This window comes from Marmota flaviventris, unplaced genomic scaffold, assembly GCF_047511675.1.
Source record: "Marmota flaviventris isolate mMarFla1 unplaced genomic scaffold, mMarFla1.hap1 Scaffold_156, whole genome shotgun sequence".
Taxonomy (NCBI): Eukaryota; Metazoa; Chordata; class Mammalia; order Rodentia; family Sciuridae; genus Marmota; species Marmota flaviventris.
In genome coordinates, this window is record NW_027288075.1 from 140,434 (window position 1) to 147,500 (window position 7,067).

Below are 7,067 nucleotides of genomic sequence, written 5' to 3' on the forward strand. Positions count from 1 at the left end.
AATCAAGAAGAGTAATTCACTCATGTAAATTCAGAAATTCGTAAGGGTGGCTGTGGTTTCTGTCTGTTGCTGTTGTTGTCCTTTTTGTCTTTTTTAAAAAAATTTTCTCCCAACAGTCAAATCAAGGAACTGGGGGGGGGGGGGGAGGTGGGGGGGGGTCAGAAAGAAAATGTAACAGGGGTCCACTTTATATGCTTTGAGTATAAGTCTCACTGCTCAGCCACTGAGGCTCATGTTAAAACCCATATCCTTTTTCCTTTCTCTTTTTCCTTCCCTCCCCCTCCCTAATCATAGGTGAAGGCTATATTGACTTTCAGGGTGGGTTATCTGCCCATTGGCTAACAAATATTTAGAATTTCCATCCAGAAAATCACTTTTCTGTTTGATAACCTTGTTAGGCCTCGAACAACAGAGTGTCAGCAGAGTCGTCAGAGTTTTGTTGCTGTAAAGGTTCAGTTCTTATGTTTTCTTATTATAATAAATTCCCCCTCTTCCTTCTGAGATGCTTTGCCTCTGAGCAACACCCCCCCCAACACCTACCCCCCCTTCTCTCTCTCTCTCTCTCTCTCTCTCTCTCTCTCTCTCTCTCTCTCTCTCTCTCATTACCGCAGGGCTCCATAAGTTGCTGAGGCTGTGTTAGTCTTGTGATTCTCCTGAATCACCCCACATGTCTGTCACTGGAGATGTGTACACATCTGGGGAGTAGAGTAGTATGCTGTGTGTGAGAGATTATTTTATTCTTCAAAAGTCGGTACACTTGAAGACATATAGGTTTCCTACATGAGAGGTCACCAATTAGTGCCCTTTTTATTAGAACGTGTATTGTATCGAAGCTCTAAACTTATCCCATAGTCAGTGACACATGTGGAAGTTCTAACATATGCATTCGGTGTAACATTCAGATTTAAAAAAAAAAAAAAAAAAGATCTGTGCTTGGGGCTGGGGATGCGGCTCAGGTGGTAGCCCGCTCACCTGGCATGCGTGCGGCCCGGGTTTGATCCTCAGCACCACATACTAACAAAGATGTTGTGTCCGCCGAAAACTAACTAACTAACTAACTAAATAAATAAATATTTAAAAATTCTCTCTCTCTGTCTCTCGCTCTCACACTCTCTCTAAAAAAATTTTAAAAATAAATAAATAAATAAAAAGATCTGTGCCATTAATGACCAGTTTTCACATCTGTTAGTTTTAATTGAGTAAGTAAGGGTTTGGGGATCGTTTGTTGAAAGAATACTCCTGTACCAGGTGAGTGGCACTGTTTTCTGAATGCATAAGAGTATTTGTCCACTTGAGTCCAAGCTGTTCACCTAGGTCCAACTGTTGGTGAGCAAAAACCACATCGTGGCAGTTATCTGGCCAGAGTCATAGATTCTGAACGTGGCTTCCAAAGTCAAAGGTCAATGAATGTACGTAGGACTTGTAGGCAACTGTTGATGTGAAGATCTCTGGGCTTGTTGTACAGTAAATATGTCTGTGTTCCTTCAGCATAGAAGGAAATGTATTCATTATAGAATGCAAAGCTTGGGCTAGGGTTTTAGCTCGGTAGTAGACCACTTGCCTGGGACGTGTGGGGCGCTGGATTCGATCCTGAGCACCACAGAACCCAAAACAAAGGGGCAAACAAGCAAATAGGGTAAAGATAGCGTGTCCATCCATCTACAACTCAAGAAATTAAAGGGGAAAAAAATTAAAATGCAAGGCTTAGCCAGGCATGGGTTGGGGGTTCATGTGTGTCCTCCCCCCCCCCCCCCAGAGGATCAGGAGGAGCTTGAGAGAAGGATTGTAAGCTCATAGCGAGAGAAAGTAACCTCGCGAGACCCCTGTCTCCAAAAGAAAAGTTGTGATAGTAAAAGCAAATGGGACTCCGTTTTGTCTTATGTCTCCATTCTGTAAAACAACCAGGCCAAGTAGAAGGGTGATGACTGGGGCAAGATGTTCTTTTCCTTGTGCTATAGAAACCTTTAAGAACACGGAACTACGTGATGGGACATTGTTTCTGTAACTAGCCCATAACGGTGTGTGTGGGGGTGGGGGGGGGGGGGCTATGCTTCTGTCACTGGAGTGGCTAGGCTGATTGTGATTGGCTGAGCGTCCCTCTGCCTGACTTCACTCTCCCGCTTCTGTAACTTGGCTTGCTTGCATTAGCTAGACGCCCCCTCCCCCCAAAACGTCCCTTTTGCAGGTTTCAGTCTTATAAGGGGCACCCTTGCAATTGTTTGGGGCTGGCCAGGGGAACAGCTTTATGTTCTTCTGCTCAGTCGCCACTACTTGTGCTTTAATAAAGGCTTGATTCCTTTCTACGTGAGTCTGGAAGTCAGTTTTTGAAACCCTGGGACCAAGCTTTAACTAGAACAAGCAAGCAAGCCAGAAAACAAATGAATAGATAGATAGATAGATAAATTGAATATGGGGATGTGGCTCAGTCAGTGTTCAAGTGAGCGCTTCTGGGTTCAACTCATAAATCAATGGATTTACCAAAAATGTATAAAAATATCTGTATAAAAAGGGGAGGGGATGTTGGTTTAGCTCAGTGGTAAACTGTGTCTGTGTTCAGTCCCCAGTTCCAGGCTCCAGTCAGAAACCAGCCCCTGTGTAAGGGGCTGGTTTTTAGTTCCATCCCCACCAAGGAAACCCTGACATGCGTATGGGGAGCCTTATTTGTCTATTGGATGCCAAGGGTAGAGTGATTTCCATCTTGATCTCCCCCCCCCCCACCCGCTTTTTTTTTTTTTCTGTGTGAGCAAGGTCTCTTCTAGTGTCTTGATTTTATTTATTTATTTGGCCTAGTTGGAAACAATGCCTTTATGTTATTAGTTTCTTTTTATCTGGAGCCGAGGATGGAACCCAGGGCCTCGAATATGCTAGGCGAGCACTCCAACGCTGAGATATAAAGGACCCCAGCCCATCCCAGCCCAGCACGGCAGTCTTCAATTTTTTTTTTTTTCCTTTCCCGTGGGCACTTTGAGATGAGATTGCCTTGCCTGTTTTGGTTGTTTGAGTCTCTCTTTGTTCACTACTTTTGTTTCTTTTGTGATGCTAGGCTGGGGAAGAAACCCAGGGCCTTGGGCATTGGTCCACAAACGGTCTTGATTGCTGGGCAACACCCTCACCTTTTTTCTTTTGTCTCTTCCCTTCCCCAGAAAGTAAACCCAGGAAGGGCCTCCCTCTCCTTCTCCCAGGCCCAAATTCATCCTGTTTGGGTTTTGTGCGCAGACCGGTACACACTAGACACACACACACACACACACACACACACACACAGGAAACATCACTGTTTTGTTTTTGTTTGTTTCTCTCTTAACCTCATCCAGGCCCTCCCTCATAACTCTCAGGGGTGGGGGAAGGTGTTTACTATGGACCTCTAGTGGTGACAGCCTTGGGAGGGACTACTGCTGGGGAATTGGAGTGAGTGGGATGGGGGAAGTGTGGATTATAGTTCAAATTCCAAGGGTCGGGCAGAGGCACAGAAGCTATCTCCTAGGTGGGGCATGTTAAAGGCTAAGGAAAGTGATCAGATACCAGGGGTGAAAGAGGTATGTCCTCCCCCCCCCCCCAGTGCTTCCGGGGGACTTTACTGTATGGGGGAGGGGGGGCGGGGGAACAACCGCACTGAGGCCCGTGCCCATCTGTCTTTCCAGGGACTCAGTAGGCTGAGGGAAGAGAGGAAGATATGACGCGGCGGCTTGCAGCGTAGTGATCTGTATATGGATATAGATATACATATCTAAGTCTGTCTGTCTGTCTGTCTCTCTATCTATCTATCTATCTATCTATGTCTACACATGTAGATAGATTATATCTAAACTGGAAATGGAACTCAGGCAGGCCTTCCAAAATGACGGTAGCTTTGCGCCACCTAGCGTTCAGTGACTGCAACTAACGAGGCTGCCCTTTTCAGACCACAGACCACTCACTGTGGACTCCCAAGTTCCACAGGGTGGAAACCCGTCGCTATGCACATTCTCGTGTATATGCTTGTGTTTCTGACCCGGTGGCAAGATGAGATCCGACTGAAGAAGCCAAGCAAGCCTAAAACGTGTGTCCCACCTTCACCACTCCTAAGTGTGGAGGATTAGCTGACTGAGAAAGCCTTAGGGGAGGGAGCAGCTTCGGTCCCATAGGGGACAGTTGGGGAAGGCAAGGACCCTGAGTAGCTGCACAGTTGCTCTGGGATCCAATTTTACCTGTAGAACTACTCGGCGCTACATAAACCTCAGCCAGCCAGCCAGCCTGTGCTGCATTTTGTCCTGTCTTTATTGGTATTAGGTACTTTCCAGAAGAAATGGGGGGGGGGGGGGGGATTTCCCATCTCGTGTCAAGAGTCTCCCGGGACCGAATCCTCCTTGTCCATGCTTTCCTTGAAGATCCTTTAGAGATTCTTCACTTCGAGATGGACGGTTGTGTGTGCTGCTGCAGGTTTGACAGCCATCCGGGAGGAAAAACAACCACCAAAAAAAAAAAAAAAAAAAAAAAAAAAAAAAAAAAAAGTGTCCCAAATCATCTTTGTCATCATTCCACCATCCTTGGAAGAACGAAGTCGATCCAAAAGTCCTGGAAGAGAACAGTAAGAGTAGTGAAAGATCAGAATGGTAGGACCGTGTCCAGCAACCACCACCTCAGCTACTCACCAGAGAAGGTGAGGTCCTGGGAGTACTCAGGCAACCTCCAGAGACCTTGAGCTTTAACCAGCAAATAGAGAAAGGAGAGAGGGAAGGGGAAGGGGAAGGGGAAGGACACCCCCCCCCACCCCATGTGATAACACCACCACAGGGTTTATCACAGACTGAGATAGGATGTTGTCTCCTTTGATGTTAGCCAACATGAGCAATCAAGGGACACTCCCTCTCAAAAAAAAAAAAAAAAAAAAAAAAATTGAGGTGTAACTCCGTGGTGGTGGTTAGGTACTTCTGGATTCAATCCAGTGGAAATCATATCACCTTTCTTCCCTGTTTTAGGCAGACTTATCTGTCCTTGAGTCCACGCCCAGCGTAGTCTTGAAGTCACATAGACTTTGGAGACCAGAGGATGTCAGAAATGACTCTTATCAAAAGTAAGAAGCCGAATTACAACTGCGGCCAGGAAGAAGTGCAAGGTGGCCTTTGAATCTCCTCTACAAAACCTCCTGTTGTTGCTGACGTGCAGAAGAGTCCCTGTGTTTTTGCTTTGCCAGTGCTGCCATAAGCCTTTTTTCCTGTGTCTCAAGACCTTGCCATCCTTATTGGATTGGGCCAAGCTTTCAGCAACAGGAAGAGGAGAGAGAGAGAGAGAGAGAGAGAGAGAGAGAGAGAGAGAGAGAGAGAGAAAGGCCGGGGGAGGGGGAGCAAATATTAAAAAAAAAAAATCAAGAACAAAAATAAAGAAAAGTAACCGAAAGGAAGCACCACCAGCACCAGCACCAGCAGGAAAGAAACAGTGAAGCAAAAGTGAAAGAAAGGAAGGAGGGAAGGAGAGAGGGAGCGAGCGAGAGTTGAGTTGGTGGGCAAGGAAGGACAGAAATGCAGAAACACTCAAGAGCACCCCCCCCCTGGCTGTGACATTCCTCTCCAGGTACTGACCACCAAGAGAAGAAAAAGCCCAGACCCACACAAGTAATGATTTGATGCATGCAATTAAAACTGAACTCCCGATTAGGAAAGAATGTCCCCACTTGAAATAAGGAATATTCGTGGAGTCATCCTACCGCCACTTATAGCTAAAAAGAAACCATTGACAAATTAACTTGGGCGGGGGGGGGATGGGGGGAGGAAGAGGAAGAGGAGGAGGAGGAGGAGGAGGAGGAGGAGGAGAGGGAGAGGGAGAGGGAGAGCGGAGGGGAGGGGAGGGGAGGGGGAGGTTAGGGTGCGGGTGGGGGAGGGGAGGGGAGGGCGGGGCGAGGAGGAGGAGGAGGAGGAGGAGGAGGAGGAGGAGGAGGAGGAGGAGGAGGAGAAAAACAGAGGAAGAAATGAGACAAGAGAAGTCTGCGAACTCCATTTTGCACACAGATGCCCCTGGTGGCACAGGATTGTAATCCCAGGGACTCGGGAGGATGAGGCAGGCAGAGTGCAATGCGTCAAAACTCCAGTAGCACTCCCAGTCCCACATCAAAGCCAACCAAAAGAAAAACACACATAATTTCACTTACCCAGGCAGTATTTACATTGGGACAACTGGTCGACCTCTTTCGTTGGGGGTGTACTGGTCGACCTCCGGGATATATATATATATATATATATATATATATATATATATATATGTGTGTGTGTGTGTGTGTGTGTGTGTGTGTGTGTGTCTGTGTGTGTGTGTGTGTGTGTGTGTTGCCTTGGAGGAGGAAAGGAGTAATAGGATGAGGGGGTCAAGGAAAAGAGAGAGAGAGAGAGAGAGAGAGAGAGAGAGAGAAGGGTGAAACTTAGGGGCTGGGGGTGTGGCTCAACCGGTAGCATGGGGCGCTGGGTTAGATCGCACCAAATAAAACATAAAATAAATAAAAATAAGTTAAAAAATAATAATAATAAAATAAAGATGTTGGGTCCACCGAAAACTAAACAATAAATATTAAAAAAAAAAAAAAAGGAAGGAAGGAAGGAAGGAAGGAAGGAAGGAAAGAAAGAAAGAAAAGGCGTGTATGAGTGAACACCAATTTCGACCCCAACCCCCATCCCGCTTATGTTAGGACAGCTGGTCGACCTCCATACTTACCGCATGAAAAAAAATTCCAAGTCCTCATGCGGACAACTGGTCGACCCCGGTCGTGCTGGGGCAAACCGGCCAACTGGTCAACCTGCGGGAGGGTGGGGGCGGAAGAGGGGGACAGGGGGAGAAGAAATGTAAGTAAACCAGCGCGGCAAACAATCAAACAAGCCCCGCCTCCCCGCCCCCAACCAAAAAAGGAAACCAATCATCTAGGGCTGTGAATATATCTCTGCAGGTAGAGTGCAATGCGTTCGAATGTCCAGTAGCAGTCTCAGTCCCGCATCGAACCGAGTCAAACGAGAAGCAGCAATACGGGTACTCTTCCAGGCAGATTTCACATTGGGACAACTGGTCGACTTCCGGGGAGGGGGCGGGGCGTGTGTTGGAGGAGGAAA